At 37.4% G+C, this 20,599-nt stretch overlaps 1 protein-coding gene across 1 annotated transcript in view; it reads left to right on the forward strand.

Annotated features, from left to right (window-relative positions):
• Positions 1-20,599, forward strand: part of GPC5 (glypican 5) — a gene marked incomplete at both ends in the record, with an annotated part of 1,071,098 nt that overhangs the window by 154,009 nt on the left and 896,490 nt on the right. The window lies entirely within an intron of this gene.

Raw genomic sequence — 20,599 nt, forward strand, 5'->3', positions numbered from 1 at the left:
CAGACTGATGAAACACACTGCTGAGGGGAGCAGCGGGTGCGGCAGGAGAGGTCTGCACACCATGTGGGACCCTCGCCAGCGGCTGGGGATCGAACAGGTGCTGAAGAGGCTGAGTGCAGCTACGCAGCCCAGCGCTCAACACCTGTGCCACCAGGGGAGGCCCTACATCTTTGTTTTAAATGTTATCCTCAGTGATTTGAATGGATACTCCGCTGCAAAGTTGATTTCAATTCTGAAGCCTCCCTTATGGAGGGTTGTCAGAAACAATAAGCCCATGCCAAATCAATAAATTGGTTCCATCAACCTGGATGTTAGGAATGTTTCCTGTTCCACATTTAAGGATCTGTTCAAGTTCCTTCGTTGTTTCCTGCTGGTCACCATCTTGCATCTGGTGCTGCTACAAATCCTGTTTTGAACTCGTTGTTTGTGGGAGATTTTACTTTATATGCCCTACCAGCTCGGTAATGCCGAGCATACCAGTAGCCTAGCACCACTGAGTACATGCTTGGTTCTTGTGTCAGTGTCCTGGCTTGTGGGTTTTGTCCAGTGTTACTTATGTAGTTATGGAGACAACCCCTCATCCCACAGCCACCACCATGAAATAGAAGCCTATGTCAAACCAAGTGGACTAAGCTACATACTGGTCACAGCAAACAATTTAGGGGTGTGGGTTAGGAGTGTAAGGGGATATGATAGATAATACTTTCCTCATTCATGGCAGAAATCTTACTTCTAGTTCCTGTCTTGGGGTTCACAGTGGGGCTTGTATTGATTTCAGTGCCTATTTATGCCTCTGAGTTGCTTGTTCATTTCTGGTTTATGGCGTTCATCCTTGCTTGGAAATATGAAATCTTTCCTATTAATTTGTGTTTTTAAAGCAGAAAGGGCATTAGTTTATGTTTGCTAGTTCATCCATAATGAAAAAAAGTGTTTTTGGAAAGACGGAATAAAAGTTGAGTTTAATTCTATGCAATAATTCTCCTTGCAGGTATATTATTTGGTAATTGAACTTGTTTACTCATTCTGCTAATTATCAGCCTTTCTCACAAGTTCTTGCACTTTAAATGTTTTTGTATTTGTATTTATAAAAATATAAATACTTGTAACATTTGTATATTTAGTATGCTTAAGTCCAAACCTTTATTAAAAAGGTTTCAGTATTTTATCATTTTATTATAAACCATCTCTGATAATTGATTAGCATAATTATTATCTTTGAGCATTTGACATAAAATAGCCTTAAGCAAGCATCATTATTAAAATATATATTTGCATAATTAATTCACTTGAGTCCAGTTCCTCATGGAAATTATTAAACAAAGATGATAATGTGCTCATTTGAAACTCAATACTATAATTATAAGTACAAACAAGTAAAAACATTAACTTCAGTCATTATAGGAACTATTCACTTTTAAAAATAATGGGATTCATTACCTAAGTTACAAAAGAAAATCCATCTCATGAATTCACAATTATACAGTTCTCCATTTTGGGGTGAAATGTGGATAAGTGGTAATTATGTGTTCATTCATGATAACACTTTATAAATTAGATGAGCTGTATCAAATATATGGAAGCTATATATAAATATATTTAATATATATGTATATGTATACATATTATATGTATAAAATAAAAGTTAAATGACGACACAGTTTGCTGAAACAAAGTATCTCGGGAGTTAGTAGAAATGTTCTAGAAATCTATGAGGGAAAACTGAGCAGGATTCATGGTTAAAATCTCAATGACTGTTTGTCTTTTAAACTTTTGTAACTAATAACTAATTGATTTGCCAAAATAAGCAGTTATTTATTTACCATGGTTATTTTTTTTTAAAGATTTATTTATTCATTTACACAAGAACGGGGATACAGCCCAGAAGCGCGGGAGGGTGAGAGGATTCACCAGACACAGAGAGGGGAACAGAACAGGCAGACTGATGAAACACACTGCTGAAGGGAGCAGTGGGCACAGCAGGAGAGGTCTGCATGCCATGTGGAATCCTCGCCCAGCAGCCGGGGATAGAACCGGTGCTGCAGAGCCTGTGGGCAGCTTTGCAGCCCAGTGCTCAACCGCTGCACCACCAGGGGAGGCCCACCAGTGGTTATTTTATTTAGCAGTGGTTTTGCAAACCATTTCTATAGTTCACATGCTAACACGTTAAAATAATGAATGCAATGCAATGAATTTGGGTGTAATTTTATTTATTTTTTTAAAGATTTTATTTTATTTTTGTATAGAAGAACTGGGATATAGGCCAGAGATATAGGGTGGGGGAGGTAAGTGGATTCACCATAGATGGAGTGGGGAGCAGAACAGGCAGATCTATTGAAATACACTGCTGAGGGGAGCAGGGTGAGGCAGGAGAAGTCTGCTGCACCATGTGGGTAGCTCCCTGGCCGGGGATTGAACTCAGACTATAGCGATGATTGTGCCAAGACTTAACACCTAGACCAGGAAGGCCCTGGGCATATTTTTAGACTTAAATTTATGTGTCTGTTATCTATCTTAGTAATAGAGCATTGACTTACTGTCTGATTTTAATCTCATCATGGAAAGATGTTTATTTTTCTGGCAGACTTGGGTCTCTTTTCCTATTATAAATGCTAGCTCATTGGAAGATACATAATTAAAGAAAGAAGGGGATGTACTTATCTTTATTTTAACCTACAGCAATTAAGATATTCACATATAAATATGTGTTGAATTCAACTTTGTTTGCAATGTTCCAGCCCTTGTGTTATATCCTTTAGAAATCATACACATAAATGAACATGACCAGAATACTTTGTAGCTAATAGGGTTTTCATTCTAAGGTAACTCCAAGATTTCTTAAAAGTTCTTTAAACTCAAAATGAGCAGTTGTTGTTTCAAAGCAACCAGTCAACAACTATTTATGGAAACTTGTCCCTGTGCTAGATATTAGGAGGTAACAAAAATATATGACTCTTTGATTCTTTAATTGTACAAAGAAAATACTATTTAATGATATACAGACCCAATCCTGTACTAACGTTTTCCTTACAAGGTATCAGAGTAGGTATTTAAAATATTTTATGCCGGTAGACATGAAGTTGGGGATAAAAGTTTAGAGAAAGATAGAAGCTTAAGGTCTTTAATGAGACTGGTTAAGTAAGAAATATATCAGGTCTTTTCAACCAACTCCTATACAATGTCCAGGCAAAAATCTAAATGGTAGTAGTTAAAATAGAGATATTGTGTAACCTTGCCTTTTGAATCTCCTTTACCTTTTTCTTCAAGATTTACCCCTTAGAGAATGAAATACATTTATTCATATTACTAATGAATAGTGGGATATTTTCTTTATTCATTCAGTAAATATTTGCATGTCCAGAACTTTTTATAAACTCCTGACCCAGAAACACTGCAGTCTATTTGCAAGACTGTATGATATTTAGCTAATTTATTGCAATAATTATTTCATATAAAATAAATCATTACCCTTCTGAAATCAAATGTAGCTGTCTTCTGAATGACTTGAATTGCTTTTATTCATTTTTGGGAGATAATAAACAATTAACCAATGATTAGAATGTGGGAGATTATTTGTAATGATGAATGTAATAATGGAATTTAATTAACTTCAAATAAATATTTTAGTGAGCATTCATTTGTACACTCAGATCTTTATTTATAATATGATTGCTTCTCTATTTTTGTCATTACCCACTGCACCAGAAATCATGCAGAAAAATTAATACCAATTTTAAAAGGCATGATCTAAAAATTCATAGCATTTTAGTGTTTATAGCATTTGTATTGTGATTAGTATACAGATTACAAAAAGACTGAAATCCAGTGCGATTGATGATATTGTTTTCTATTACCTAAACATGCTTTCCTGGTTCTTTCAGATATATTTCAATGAAATTGTCTCTCTTTCCTGGGTTGGATATTTTTTAATTTTTCTAGGGTCATCATTGATAAGGCATAGCAAGAAGTTACTCCTTATAATTATTAAATATTATTTCCTTATTTTCTGTTTGAATTATGATAATAACAAACATATGAATGATTAGATTATTCTGTCTGTAACAGGATATTGAGATATGCCTGGAGTAAGGAGTTCATTCTGCTCCCTCAACCACATCAACCAATTTACCTGGGACTAACGATTTTCTCTGAAAAGTAACCACAACAGTATAGTGTAGAAATATTTGGACATGGGTGCAGCAGTGAATGAATAGTACAAAAAGGCTTCTGAGAATTCATTACAAGGGGAAACAAAGTGTGACAAAGGAGCTTGACTTGGCCACATATCCTGGGAACCAGAGGTCAGCCTTGCTACAGGGCAGAGTGAGATCATTCTTGTTTGAACCATTCTCATCTTGACCACCTGCAGGGAAGAAAGGCTGCTTGTGAAATTTTAAAGAGCTCTTCCCCATAAATGTTGCAATACCTCTGGTTGAAGCAGCTTGACTATGGGTTAAAGGAGAGAGAAGGGTTACTTCGGCCATACAACATTCCAGCCAGCTTGCTAAGTGAGATTGGAGCAATGACTAATGGGTCAGAAGGACTCATCTTTGGCTCATGGTATTAGTACAAGTTGAATGTCAAAATGGAGTCCACAGCTGGTGGCAGAAGTGGTCCCTGGCCCATCCTGAGTACTCAGAACTCCCAGAGGAATTGCAGGGACACTATGGCTGAGGGTGTATCTTTGAAGATTGTTAAAGTCAGAATGATGATGTTATTACTGAGCTTACTGAAATTTCTGTGTAAAGGTCAGTCTGATCTAATTATTGACCCAAACTAGTTACATAAATAATTTTTACTTTTGTTGTGAAGGTTTGAAGGGCGTACTTTTTGCAAGGAAGTTTGAGATCAAATATAAGATCATTTTTTAAAAAATATTTATTTATTTATACAAGCACTGGGTACAGTCAGACGCGCAGGAGGGTGAGAGAATTCACCAGAGCCAGAGCGGGGAACAGAACAGGCAGACTGACAAAATACACTGCTGAGGGGAGCAGTGGGCATGGCAGGAGAGGTCTTTCGTGCCATGTGGGACCCTTGCCATTGGCCAGGGATCAAACCTGAGCTGCAGAGATTGTGGACAGCTTTGCAGCCCAGCGCTCAACCGCTGCGCCACCAGGGGCCGCCCCAAGATAATTTTATTTGATATATAATGAAACAAAAACAATCCAGCAATTATGAAAGACTAGTAATTATGCCACAATACTGATATATTTTGTGTTTTTTTATCATTACATAAAAGCAGCTAGACTACTGAATGAAGATTCCTTTGATATGAAGAATTCTTTGGCAAAGGTTCTTCTATTTTTTTGTACCATTTTCATATTATAAGGGATATTGGCACTAAAATTTTTCATCTTACTGATTGCTATGAAAACATTATGTGTATTTCATTTTTCTTCACATGTGATAATTGAGGACAGAAATACACATAACAACACTGAATAATGCCCCAAACTATAGACATTTTAATATTTTCCTATTAGTTGCTATTTCTATGTAACAAATTACCCCACATTTAACAGCTTACAAATATATTTATCATCTTAAAATTTTTAAGGAGCAGGAGTTCAGACAGGACGTAAATGGGTACTCAGCTCAGGCCCGCTTTGGGCTCCAGGCTAGGGGTAGGCTGGCCACATTCTCATATGGGAGGATCCATTTCTCTCCTCACTCAGAGGTTGGAATTAAGTCCTTGTGGTTGTGGGACAGAGGGCCACATCGCCCTGCTGGCTGTCAGCTGGAAGTTACCCTCTGCCGGGAGCACTCCTGCCTTCCCTAAAGGTTATCCTGTTACCTTGCTCTTCCACTAACCCCCAGTGTGCACTCCATCAAGCCAGTAAAGAGTTTTTAGACTGAATATACTGGAAAGACAGTGTCTTAGAGATTTTAACATAATCACAGAAGTAAGATTTTCTTACTTTTGTGATGTTCCTTTGTTAGGAGTAAGTCATGGTTCCTGCCCATGCTGGAGGGAAAAGGAATACATGAAGACACGGATGCAGAAGGTGGGTTGGGGGGCCATCTCAGAGGTAATAATCATTAAGAAGCCATTTACTCTTTATTTTTAATTAAATAAATAACCTGAGGAAATATTTAACATACGCAAAAGTAAATGCAGAGTTCTATTTACCATATCGATCATAATGCCAAGTGCACAGAACTGAAGACTACAGGCCTATCTGGAAATTCTGGCAAATGCTGATTCTGAGACCCATATCAGTCGTCTCCAATGGGTTTTTGCTGAAGCCATATATATTTTTTAAATATTTACTTTTATTTATTTATGCATACAAGAACTGGGGTTTAAGCCAGAGGTGCAGAGGTGGGGGAGTGAGAGGATTCACCAGAGACAGTGTGGGGAGAACAGACAGATCTACTGAAATATACTGCTGAGAGGAGCAGCGGGCAAGACAGGAGAGGTCTGCTGCAGAGAGAGAGGGGACTCCAGAGCTCCCAAACCTGCCTGCTCTAAATAGGTTCTGCTATCAAGACATAATATAAAAGACCTTTAATGGAAAGGAACTTTAATACAATTAGTGTGCAATACAGAAAAGACAAAGAATATAGTTTCCAAATCAAATTGAATATTTTACCATCACCATCTATGATTTTACACTTGCTGGAGAAAGTGATCCCACCCACCGGATGCACTTTATCTGTCAAAGAGGAAACGTTTGGCCATGTAAATGAGAGAGACCCCCCACCCCAGATCCAGCAGAAGTCATGCAGTACACAGATTACAGTAGCTCACAGAACAGTCTTTGGACCGAGGAATAAATGAAGCAAACACCTTTTATTTCTGTTATAGATTTAAATTTAAGTGAAAATGTTCAGTTGAAGGCAAAATAATTGCATAAACAAAAGTTTGATTTCCTGAATTCTTCCAAGATAGAGTCCTGAGTTAAAAGAAGAGTTTTTAGTATTCATCACCACTCTTACAGACAGTGAAAGAGATTCCCCCAAAGACAACACAGAGAAAAGGTCTATTTCATACTCCTTATCATCTGTATCCTAAAGTATGCATGACACACTAAGGGCTGGACCTTTCATTTAATCCCAGGTGAAAGAAGTGGAGAGAGGCAGGTTGTGGAGTTGGAAATCATATGTAATACTGCTTTGAAAAAGTTGTTGAGTTTTATGATGATTTTCCAAGGTTCTTTATAAGAAGGTCATTTTTTAGTTTAGTAAAGAGTGTTCCCAAATCGTAGGTTTATTATAGTGATACTATGTGGGTAAATTTAACATTGTTTAAAAACTTGAATTCTTTTTTTTTAAGGATTTATTTATACAAGAACTGGGGTACAGGCCAGATATGCGGGAGGGTGAGAGGATCCACCAGAGACAGAGTGGGGAACAGAACAGGCAGACTGACTGAAATACACTGCTGAGGGGAGCAGCGGGCGAGACAGGAGAGGTCTGCTGCGCCATGTGGGTTTCTCCCTGGCCCGCTGGGATCGAATCCACACTGCAGAGGCTGCAGACGGCTTCACAGTGCAGTGCTCAACTGCCTACGCCACCAGAGAGGCCCAAAACTTGAATTCTTTTATATACCTTCTTAAATGATTTACTTCCCCAAGAAAATGATGTCTTTATAAAACTGTTTCTCAAATGACTTGTACAGGGTAGATGGGAATAAGGTGGTAAGGTGTGATAATGTCCAGGAAATTATCCTAAAATCATTTATATACTTTTAAGTGTTAGAATAGGGAAGAAGAAAAGAACCATTTCTGTCATGGTGTCATAGGGAAAATGAGAGTTGATCTCATTTTCACAGGGTAAAAGGCTCTCCACTATTTTAAATTTTTATCACATTTGATAAGCCTTTAGTCTATAATGTGGTCCTTGGCATCTTACATTTAGATGTGGTTGCATATAGAGCCAGAGTGTGCGTTGACATGCTTATTTGTCTTCTCTGGGTGTTTCATGACCATGGCCATAGCAGCTGGCCATGTTATATAGGGTCTAGACTTCAGGCCCCCCATCCCAAGCTGCTACCAAGTTAGATGTTTACAGTCACCCCAGGCTGCTCAAGGGGATTAGAGTCATGAGACTAGGGAAAATGTTAAAATTGAACAGTTGGTGGGTGAAGAAAACCAATATTTGTTCATTTGAATCATATTTAGTTTAGCTTAATAAGATTTAGAAAATTCCAAATGGGGATGAGCTGAGCTGGTTTCAGTGGCATTTGGTGTTAATGATTGAACATAAATCTGTGTGCTTGCTTTTCTCTTTGATCACAGATATGAAAGCAGGCAGTTAATTTGTTGATTTAGAATTTGTGCTGAAGAAAAGATTTGGTTTAGAATGATTTAATCAGTCTATTAATAAAAAGTTAAATTCAATGTGACAACTTTGCAGGTGTCTGCCATTCAGATATAAAATTTAGATTTGACTGACAATCCTTAATCACTTGTGGGTCCACTTCAAGGAAAGAAGATCAATCTTCCAGGCGTGTTAAGTGAGGTAAATATTTTGCTGAAGAGACTCCACTACTATGATGCCAGTTATGATGCCTGAAATTAGCAAGCCATGTAATTCTGTATCTGATATGATCCAAAATACTGTATCATATTAGGCTGCTGCAGCTGACGTGTTGAGAGCCGGGAGTAACAGAGGATGGTAACATGATCAATTAGCTTCTTTCTGACAGCACCTTGGATTAAACTGAAGCAATGAACAAACAGGATAGAACCATGAAATAGCCAAAAATGAGAGGCAGAGATGAAAAGGATTTGATTTGGCAACAAACTTAATTTGTCTGCAATATTTTTTGGGTTGTATTTCTTCAGAACTCACCTAATATTTTAAAACTTTGTTCTTAATTAGAAACTAACTTAGCAGCAAATGAACTCTTATAAGTGCATATTTTATGGGTGTCTAGGAAAAGCTTTGGAGTAGATTGAATAGTCTGATGCTTTTCTGTGTTGCGACATCAACAACAGTAGCAGCTGCTTTATGCTGATCATTTATCATGAGTCTGGCACTTTTCATACATCATGTCACATCCATTATTCAAAACAGCTTATGATTGTGTTATTATTTAGTCTTTTTTGCAGAGCAGCAGTCAGACCTAAGGAGGGGTGGGCATGGCATGAGGTCAACTTTATAACCAGAATTATCTCCATTTCACTTAATCTTAGCTTCTCTTTTTCTCTGCTGGTGCCATGTAAGGTCTTAGTGCAGATGGTGACCACATCGAAACGATCATTCAGGAGATTTCTGCCTACTGTCCTGGAGATTCTTCAGGCCAAAGTCAACTTGAATTAAAGATTAAAATGAACATGTGCCCCATCAGCCACACATTAGTTCTGCTGTTTTAAAATGATCTCTCCTCCTGAATCTTATTCTCCATCATCTTCTTACCTTTCTCAGTAGCTGCATTTACCATCGATGGGCTGATGATTCGCAAGTGTATCTTTCCCAAGACTTCCTTCTCAGGTTTTGATTTCAGATGCTACATCAATAGGAGTCCAGTCTGGAGAACAGAAACTATGCTATTTCAAAAGGAGGAAATTTAGTAGAGAACTTGGTTCCACACTTGTTGCAGGTTAGAAGAATAAAAATGAAGACATGGTAAAGCAGAGATTAGTAAATACAACAAGCATTGACATTTGTTTAGGGTTTTTTTTCAGTTGCAAATGAGAGAATCTCTACTCATTTGAGTTTAGCATTGAAGGGACAGCACTGGGGATAGACCTGAGAGAGAATTACTTTAGTTTAACACATTGGAATCAAAAGCAAAGGGGCAGGTGTAGGAAGAACAGGACTTGACTTCTTCAGAATATATAATTTATTCTCCCTCTCTGTTTTGTCTTCCACTTCCCCCTATATCTGTTCTTTCTTCTCTCATTTCTTTTCTTTTTTTTTTTAAAGAGTCATCCATTTATTTATACAAGCACTGGGTACAATCAGAAGCACGGGAGGGTGAGAGAATTCACCAGAGCGGGGAGCAGAGCAGGCAGAAGGACCGAAGTATACTGCTGAGGGGAGCAGCGGGTGGCAGGAGAGGTTGGGGAGCGGCTGGGGATCGAACCGGTGCTGCAGAGGCTGCGGGCAGCTTCACAACCCAGCGCTCAACCTCTGCGCCACTGGGGAGGCCCTCTTCTCTCATTTCTCTTGCCACCCTCCACCCCCATGCTTGTTTGACTTTATGTTATAGACTGAATAGGTCAGGAAAGATGGCAGCCCCCCTCTTATATTTATCTAGCCAAACCACTTGATGGAAAATAGCCATTATATTTAATAGGTGTTATATTGAGATATAGCACTATCTTAAATAACTATTAGGGACTTGCTGACAAGTGGAACAGAATGGTGTTCTGTGGAATGGCCAACCCTGCATCAAATGTTTGTTCTTGTGGGAAGGAGATAAGGTGATAGAATTGGTGAGGCAATTTTCCTCAGTGAAGATTTCCTAGTGAAGGAATTAATGAGGCAGAAACATCATATGTCCATACAGTGTCATTATTATAAGGAGCCCCTGGTATACAGTATTATAAACAAATATCTCAATCCCTTTTATTTATTAGCAGTAGTTGAATAAGCTAAATATATCTTAATCAATTTTATGTCTTCACATTTAATTCAGAAACCAGAAATTTGAAATGAGCTAACATATATTCTCCAGAACTTATTACTTATTTTCTTATGAACAATCTTATAACAATGTTTCTTCTTATTCCTTATTAAAAATAATGCATCAAGCAGCAGTCACTTATTGAATATTAATTATATGCTGGATCTGCTTCTTTATTTTAAATTCAACGTGAATCTTTTGGTAATTTTATTAGAAGTAATTGGCTTGTTAAAATTATTTCTTCAAAGCTACCTGTTTGCATGTATTATAAAGTTCATTTATTCTGTCAATCATTTAATAAGTATTTATTGTATGATACATGGCATTAGCTGATAATAATAGTTGTCAAATGAGCAAATATTTATTGTAAAGGCATTGCTTAACATAATTATCAGGATTTAAATTTTTTATTCAGCTCATAGTGACAGTGTTTTTTGAGTTGTGTCAAAGCAGTGGGAAGACATTGATTATAAAATCTCTTTACACATCTAATTGCCAAGTCTCACAAAAATAAATTTTACCAATTGCTGTCCTTCTGGAAAACCATATCATAAGTATTTTGCCTTTGGCGGATCTCTGCATATCTTTTGCTTTATTTCTTCTACTTTTCTTCCAGAGTTTATTTTAATCACATTCCTTAACTGTCAGGTTCATTTTATCCTTATAACTTTCATTTTGAGTAGTGGCAAACAAAGGGGTAGGCTGTTTAGAAAAAGGCATTATCTTTAAAAGTGACAGTACTTTTACAGTCATGTCAAAGTCCCATTAGGAATTCATTAGTGGGTATGTATTCTCTGTCTGAAATTCTCATCTCCTGCTTCATTTTCCAAATCATCTTGCTGTAGGTATAGCTTTACTGTTTCATTGATTTCATTTAATTCTTCAGAGAATTTATTCTTCGAAGAGCTAAAAAGAAGATCTGTTGTTAGTAGTAGCACTCAAAAGCTGGGATAAATGTGGTTGATGCTAAATTTCTAAATTAAAAAAATAATAGTACTTTAGTTATTTATTCCTTTTTTTGTCCAGTGGTCCAAAAGGTAGGGAGGGGTTAATGTGCTAGAAGTGTTCTTGCTCATGCTGAATTTTGCATTTGGTAGTAAGTGGATTGCTTAAAGGTTGAGTTATCTAAGATTTTTTTTCAGTTGAAGGGTAGATATTGTTAAACAATGGGTTTGAGAGAGTGTCTTAATTGCAGTTTCCAGAAAATGAGATTTTGGAAGTGACAGCGTTGATAAGATTTGTTCCCCTCGCTCCATCGCTATGTCTGTTAGAAATTACCAGGGAGTCTGGATCCCGCTGAGTGGTTATGAAAAATTTGTCAGATTAGTTAGAATGTTCAGTAATACAGTGACATTAGTTAACTAAATTGCTTCCTTAATGAGGGCAGATGACATTGGGTTTGTAAATGATAGTCTAAAGATTTTTAGAGATATGCATGTTAGACGATTCAACAAATGAAAACTAGTTAAAGAATATAAAAATCCCTCGCTAAGCTGTGATGAAACGTCTTTGTTTTATGAATTTCTTATGAGCTGTGTGGTCAAGGCTATTAGACTGTATAATAGCAGTTGTTCTTTGCCAAAGGTCACAATTTCTACTGATAAAGATAAAATGTGTGACCCATTTAAATCTTTGAAGTTCCTTTTACTGCTCTAGTGGGTTCAATTCCTCACCTGCAGACTCAGCCTCACCTCAGATTCTGCATCTAGTCTTAACTCCTGTTAGAGAAATTTTAAAAAACCTTTGACCATTTATTCATCACGGCTTCAAACCCCTGCTGGCTTTTCTTTCATCTGAGGCTCCAATCATGATCTTCATCAGCCCATGGCTAAGCTCCTGGTTTATATTTCAGTTTAAGTTCATGGACACGTGTATTATTCCAGTTGCTTAAATCCATAGTGCAGTTCCTCATCAGTTCTAATTCCTCAAGAACTATGATCCTGGCACTCATGTCCCTGATTTCTAAATTAAATAATGACACTTTAGTTACTTTTGTCTTTTTTTAACCAGAAAAAGCATGGGGGAGTTGCCATATTGAAAATGTTCTTGCCAGTGGAGGGAGTTTTTCATTTGGAACTAAGGGGAGATGACTTAAGGTTGGGTCATCTCAGACTGTTCAAGTTGAAGGGTAAATTTTGTAAAGGGGTGGTAGCCTTGCTTCCAGTTTCCAAAATGAGATTTTGTAAGTGACAGCATTGACAACATCCCCTGTCTATCAGCATGTCTGTTAGAAATTGACCCATGTTGTCAACCATCAGGGACACTTACCACCTCATCCAGGTCATCTGCTTACTGTTTGCTGCTCTGATCTTTGTTCCTGAGGAGACATTAGCCCTGGGGTCCCTGCTCTGCTCCCTGCTGGGTCCATCTGCTAGACATCCTTGCACTGACCGCAGCAGGAACTTGCAGTGATATCCTCTTCCATGTTTAGATTCTGAGCTCTAGCCAAGGTCTGTTTAAATAATAACATTGCATATGCATTAACAGTAGCAGCCTATTTATTATTTAGTCATTTTTGTCTCTAGTTTTCATCCTTAGTTGTATTACTCCGAACCCCTCAAGCCCAACTTTGAAAACTTGCTATGCATAAAAAGGTGGGAAATACTTTACAGATAAATGACAAGATTGTCATTTATCTCCCCATTTCTTCCCAGAGTGGTAAGGATTTCCCTGGTGACTGTGATAATAGGAATAACAGATTATAGGTATGTAGCCCTCCCTAATGCTAGAGTCTTACAAGTACTCTTCAGGTATTAATGTGTATAGTAAATTATAAAGCCTGCCATCAGCAGAGGCAATGTCACACTGAAGTAAAGTAGGACAGTCAGAGCCCTTAAATTTCATTAAATTTTGCATCAGTTAAGCCTCTCCACACTTTTCAACATCCCCACACTCAGCATGAGGAGAAAAGGCAAATGCCACAATTGCAGGATTTCTGCAGCGTGAATATGGACCTCGTGTTGGGTTGAATTGACATCACCATAAATTGCAGAGGTCATGGTGTTAGTATGAGATGGTCGATCATAGGATGGCTTCACTTCCAGGATTTCCATTGCAGTCCTTTCTGAAGGACTCTGTCTCCAAAATTAGCAGTGAAGTTTCCCATAGTTCATTGGTCTTCCCCCTTTATTCAATATATGTTTTTCATTTCCTCAGAGTAACTGTGTTTTGAGAAAAAAAATCAATGACTAATTCATTCTAACATACCCACTGCTCATTCCATCACCTCTGTTCCCCTTTTCTTTACGATTCTATTTTCAGATTTCTCTACTTGGTGGCTTTCCAGATGACTGGGAAGGATACTTTCAGAGAACTGGTTAATCTGAGAATCAGATTTATTGCTAAAATGAATACAGTAGGTGTATTGACCTGTACTGGTAAAAACAACAACAAAAAATGTTTAAAGAATCTGTATACTTCTTTTCTGATAATTAAAAGAATCTTGTAGTAAGAGGTGTTATATTTCCTCTAAAGAGAATAGATTCAGCTCTGGAGAAACAGTTTACTTCGCATGGCTGTTAATTGCTTATTCTTGATGTATTAAGAGTAAAGAGCTGTGAATCTTGATAACAAAAACTTAGACCAGATTAGTTTAATTTTAAAGAGCTAGAATCAGTCCCCCCAGTTTTATTGAGATATAATTAATATGTAGCACTGTATATGTTTATAGTATATAACATAATGATTTGACTAACATACATTGTGAAATGGTTACAACAATAAGTTAGGTTGAATAAGTTAACATTCATCATCTCATATAAATATTAAAAAAGAAAAAAACGTTTTTTGATGAAACTCTTAGGAGATACATCCTAGCAACTCTTAAGTGTACCACACAATGTTAACTATAGTCATCATGGTATAAATTATGTTCTTAGTACTTATTTATCTTTTACAGTGAGTTTTTTTTTTTAAAGACTTATTTATTTATGCATACAAGAACTGGGGTATAGGCCAGAGGTGTGGAGAGTGAGAGGATTCATCAGAGACAGGGTGGGGAACAGAACAGGCAGATTGACTTAAATACACTGCTGAGGGGAGCAGCGGGCGAGTCAGGTGAGGTCTGCTGCGCCATGTGGATACCCGGGCCAGGGATTGAACTCATGCTGCAGTGGCTGTGGGTAGCTTCATAGGTCACGTCTTAACCCCTTGCGCCACCAGGGAAGCCCTTATACAGCAAGTTTATACCTTTTTACCTTCTCTGTCTGGTTCCCTGTACCCCCACCCCCTCCCTCTGGCAACCACAAATCTGGTCTCTTTTTCTTTGAGTTTGTTTCTCAGATTCACCGTAGAATTCTTATATGTTATTTAAGATACCCTTTCTAAAACTAAACCTATCAAGCCTTTTAAAATGACTTTAGAAACAGAACCTACTAAGTGGAGAGACACAGGGGACTTCCCAGTACATTTCTGTGGGCTTGATCAATATGGAAATGTCTGAGGAAATCTGGGATTAGCAGCGGTATTACTAAATGCAGAATATCTCATTCAGAAATATAATTCAATTTCTGTTTCACTCTATGTACTTGACTATTTTGTCAGTTCATATTCATTAAGGGATTTTATAACTTGTAATTTTCCCTGTTGAATTTAATTATCTCTGCCCATTTTTCTGATTTCAGTGTCATTTTTTAAGCATTTGAGCTGTGTAATTTTGTCAATCCCTAATCTTATAGCAATGAAAATAGCAGTTCTTAGATTTAATTGCTAGCAATTATCTTTTTCTTTTCCTCTTAAGTGGCATTTTATAAAATGTTATATAAATTTAGAACATTAAGTATTATGATTAGTTTAATTTTGGCAGTTTTAGGTAATTTCTCTGTTTCTGATATTGAGTGTTGCTTTTTAACTATCATATTTGAATATTTTCAAGAGATGAGAAATAATGTTGCAGTTTTTGCCCTGGGAATCTATTTCCCGAGCTTCTGTTTTTGCACAAAACATTTTTGGGGAGAGTGATAATTTCTAGTTTTCTCTTTAATGTGGTAACATAATTTAATTTCACCAGAAATTTTATGAAAAAGGAATGAGACAGTCAAGTCAGACCTAGTAGGTAGCTATTTTACTGTTAGTACTCTGGAGTATTGGCCAATCATTTATTTACTTATCAAACACATATTGAATGCCTATCATATAATAGGGTTGGACACATTAATGAATTAAATATCATCATTTGCGTATGAGGTGCTCACAGTTCTGTTAAGAAATAAACTAAGCCAAATTATAATATGTTGCAATTATTCACTCAGTGCAAGCAGAAAGCAACTTAGTGTGGATAGGCTGGGGAAGACCATGTATTGAAGATGTTGTTGGATTTGGACTTGTAAGCGTGAATAACATTCCACCAGGCAGGGAAGTGAAACTGATGTCTTGAGGGGGGGAATACACTAAGGGAAAAAAAGACTATGTGAAAAAAGGTGCACCATGGTGTGGTCAAGCAGTATTAGGTGTTAACTGGAGTTGAGAGTTGTTGGAAAGAAGTGAAGCTAAAGAAGAAGCAGTAAAGTCCAGTGAAAGCAAAAGACTTCACTGAGATGCTAAGATATTTCCTCAATAACTCTTGACAGAGGACTGAGCCTTTGATTTAATTATATGCATGATTGCTCTGTCGAGTAATTTTTTCCCTTCTTTCTTTCCCCTTCCCACGGGTCCTCCCTCCTTGCCTTCCTTAGGCAATTTATTTGAATGTTTCTTTTTGGACCCTGTGAATGGCAGGATAGTAAGTATTATTGACTTTATAGGCCATTTGGTCTCAGTTGCAACTACTCAGTTCTGCCCTTGTAGTGAGGCTTCCATAGACAACACATAAGCAAATGAATATAGCTGGTTTCCAATAAAAGTGCATTTATGTACTGAAGTTTACATTTCATGCATCAGAAAATATTACTCATTTTTATTTCTCCAACCACTGATAAATGTAAAAACCACACTTAGCTCATGACGTGTCAAAAAAATAGGCTATTCTTCACCTTTGTTCTAGAAGGTCAGATAGTGGAGACATTAGACCCAGGTGTTAGCTGGGTGAATCAAAACTGGTATGTGTAGTTAAAGGATTTAGAAAATAAATTAGTGCAACCAGCTTACAAAGCAGAGAGAGCAACTGATTCTGTAGGAAAGACTTGGAAATGCAAGGGGTGGGCCCTGGACAGTTTTGGATATTGATGAGTGAGTAAAGGATACTTCAGATGTTCTGGAACTTCAGTTGCCTCCTTCCAAGTCCAGGTCTATAATCACATGGCCTTTCTCTTATAGGCTCACTTGGCTGTGTCCGGAGCCTCCTCATCTGAGCCAGTTCCTGTCATGAATTTTGCTGCAGTGTTCATTGTCTGCTCAGGCACAGTCCCCATTCCTTTCTCTCTGGCTACCCATGTGAACACAAACGAAGACTGAAGAATGACAGTGGCTGTTCATTACCTAGATGTGTCTGAGAGGAAGCTACTCAGACCAGCTGCAAGACCTTTTCCCCACATTTTCATAATTTACTTTTCATCAGCTCACAATATTATTGGGTTTCATTGTTGAAGTTTCTTATGGGATCTTGTTGCTTCCTGGGATCCAAGCCCAGCTCCATCTATGCTGACTGTGTGTCAATGGACAAGTTATTAAACCTTCCTCAGCTTCAGTTTTCTCATTTTCAGGGCTGTTATATTAAATAATATCATCCTCATGATTTATATGAAGCACATAATAAAGAATCTGCTAAGAACGACAGCAAATAAGTTAAAAAAACAAAACAAAACAGACTCTTATTATAATCAATGTGGAAAATAAGAGGGAATTTAGCATTCTTCTCCTAGAAGAATTTTAGTTGTTGTTTTTAAGATTGGCTTGATATTAGAAAGAGTGAACTTTAGAAAAAAACGATTTCAGGTCCTCAAAATTCATTTAAAATATACAGATGACTTAATACGTGGGAAATGAAATATGAGCTGTATCATTTTGAAAGAACACAGTCAACTATGAATTATTTCAAAATTTTAATTTGAGAAAGGTTAATTACCTTTACTATGTCAGCTACATTTTAAAATGAAGGAGTCAATGCTTTTGAAAATAGGTCCACGGCAGACTCATTTGTTAGGCTAATACTGTGTATCGTGGCCCACCAACTCCTGTGGAACCAGTGCAGATAACTACAGTTTATTTCCAGTGAAGGTTCAGTACTGCCTATTGACTTCAGCTGCTAAAATTAAAGTATGTTCTTTACAACTTTCTCCCCATTGTATTAGAATTTGTATTGGAATTTGCCTTGGTCTGCCACCAGTAAAGGGCTTTTTATTTACGTTCTAACTCTGAGAAGGATTTTAATTGGTTCCACAGCTATTAGGCAAGTGTCACTTTGTTTCTCAGCAAAGGCTCAGGTCTGTGGGAGGCAGGCAATGATTGGACTTTAGAAAACAGGTCCTGAGGATGTCGGAACTCGAAATTACTCAGTGAAGAGGGTTGTGCTGATCTTTATAGAATCAGGGTCTACCACTGATTCCTCTTTGTAGGTTTTGAGGTTTGGAGTTTTTCTCCAACCAAGAGAGAAGACTAAGTTGGTCCCTGAAAATTTTCTTTTCCAAACTACTTTATGCCCAGTATGTGCATTTACACACATGTCTTGGTCTTTCTGTGTGTATATCTCTCTGTGTGTGATTTACAACTTTATATTCCTAGAACTTGGTTTTTGTTTACATTGTACTTATTTGTACATGGTCATCAAATTGACCACCAACCCTTGGGTGACTGATTTCTCTTAACTGTGATTTTATCATGGGTGAGATAAAGCTTAAATCCTGAAAGGTCATTGGAAGGACTGAGGTTACAGATATAAAATGACTATTTCAGTGTCTGAGTCAGTAGGCACTAAATAACTGCCTTATATTTTCCCTTTGCCTTTACATCTACCTTCTAGACCAACTCATTCTTTAATGACCATAGGGCCTTTTCACTTCTAAAATCACCATATAATTTATTCCCATTTTTAATCAAAAGTTGAGAACTAAATCAAATATGATAATGTTTCAGCATGGTTTTTCCAGTTGCAAATGACGAGTTACCCTAAAGATAGGCATTAACATAACCAGGATAATCTCATTAGGACGTGAATGTGAGTCTCCAGGCTTTTATTGTGTTTTTGATTGGAAATGATAGTTGTGGATGTCAGCTCTATTAATAGATGACAATTTGGATAAAATGACAACTGCAAAATGATTCTTTCTTGGACACCCTTGAAGATTTTCTGCAGTTCTCACTTACCACCATGATGTGGATACCTTCTGTTTTGCTGCTCTCTTTGATGAGTTCTCACATCTTTATCCCCATCAACATCTTCCAGACAGTAAGATGGTCTTATCCACAATCCCTCTGCCTTCCAAAAACATGCTCCTTTATTGCTGTGATGTCTGTGACCATGCTAACTGGTAGGCCCTGGAGATTTTACTTTGTCTTTTATATCTTTTTCCTAGTGAGTCCGTTTGTCACTTAGCATTTTGAATTATTTGTAAATAAGTCCAATGTAATTGGGGTAGAGATTGAAATTGATCTCACATAGATGGGACATGACTGCTTTTCTGTAAAATTTTAGTTTGCTCTGAGATTTTTGCTATATTGAAGCTCAAAGTTGGTCTGTTGAGTTGTCAAAAGACAATATGTGCTTAAAAATTTGTAATAATAAAATTTTATTGTTGTAGATTTCTGGGAAATCTCCCTAAGCCAGTATTGGGTCTGGGACTAAAAGTTTAATGCAGCAGAGAGGCCCATAGCCAGAGTTATTTCTGTCTAGCATCTCCACAGCGGTTGGATGAGGTCTTCTGTTCTCCACGGGAAGCAGCAGTCCAGATATTTCTGCTAATTCCATCATGTTTCACCAGGTCATTTTAGTTGTCAGAAGGGGAATCAATGAAAAAAATGTAAAGCATAGTTTTTCCAGACTACAAATAATATTTTTTTTCTGTTCTCTTTAAAAACACAAGTGACATATTAAAAACTGCTAATATTTTCCTGCCCTGCACCCATGTCTCTATCTACTATCTATTTACCTACCTATCATCTATCTGTGAATCAGTCAGTCTGTCTACTTATCTGTCAATCAAAGGAAAGCTAGTAATATTTTAGAATTAAATTCACTATATTGTGTAAGCAGAATTTGGGAGTATTTTGCTATAATTTTAGGATCTCAAAGTTGAGTGAGCTCAGGGTTTGGGAGATGATCAAGAAAAGGAAATGACTATGAAATAGAAGTAGCTTACAGCACAGTTTACTTGATTGGTAGTTTGACAGTTTTATAAGCAAGGGGATGTTCCCCATATCCTGAGGCCTTCTAGAGACAATAGTACAGGGCACCTCCCAGAAGGGAAACATGGTAGGGAACGTCTGGGAGAAAGGGAAATTATATGTCCAGGTTATGTCACTCAGAAAGATGGCAAAGAGTCTCCGGGCCAGGGAGCTTCCAAGGGAAGCAGTGGTTGGGGCCCCTTAGAGCTTCTGTCTGAGGTGTGTCTTATCTGTGAGTAACAGATGTTGGATGCAGTTGCATGGGGTTTGCACATAGACATACTGGAAATGGCTAAAATTTGCATATTTGGGTTCCATTTAAGCAATTTACTGTGTAAAAATTGAGTTTGGGCCTTGGCAGGCTTTTGAGCTAACAGCACCAGCCTGCTGTGCAGAACTAAATAACAATGGGCCGATACTCTGAGGCCATCTTTGATTCATTTGTGTATCAGTTGGTGACAGCAAGAAGATACTCCAAATGCTTTAATATGGGGGAGAAAGAATGGAAAGTAAGAGTGTTATAAATGTTTTATTTTATGGGATGGGATACAGGAAGTAGCAGGGGAATATATTGTCCTAATGGATTAGAGGGATCATACTTTTTTATAATGGAGAGATATTTCAATGTAAGTGGTTGTAAAGGGAAAATAAACTAACAGAATGGAGAAGTAGAATGGAATTTCCAAATCAATAAGGAACAAGAAAGCAAGCAAGAGAGTATGAATGACTTTCAGTTAGGCCAATCAGCAAAATACTGTAACAGAAAAG

The sequence above is a fragment of the Talpa europaea genome (genome assembly GCF_964194135.1).
Source record: "Talpa europaea genome assembly, chromosome: 6".
NCBI classification, from domain to species: domain Eukaryota; kingdom Metazoa; phylum Chordata; class Mammalia; order Eulipotyphla; family Talpidae; genus Talpa; species Talpa europaea.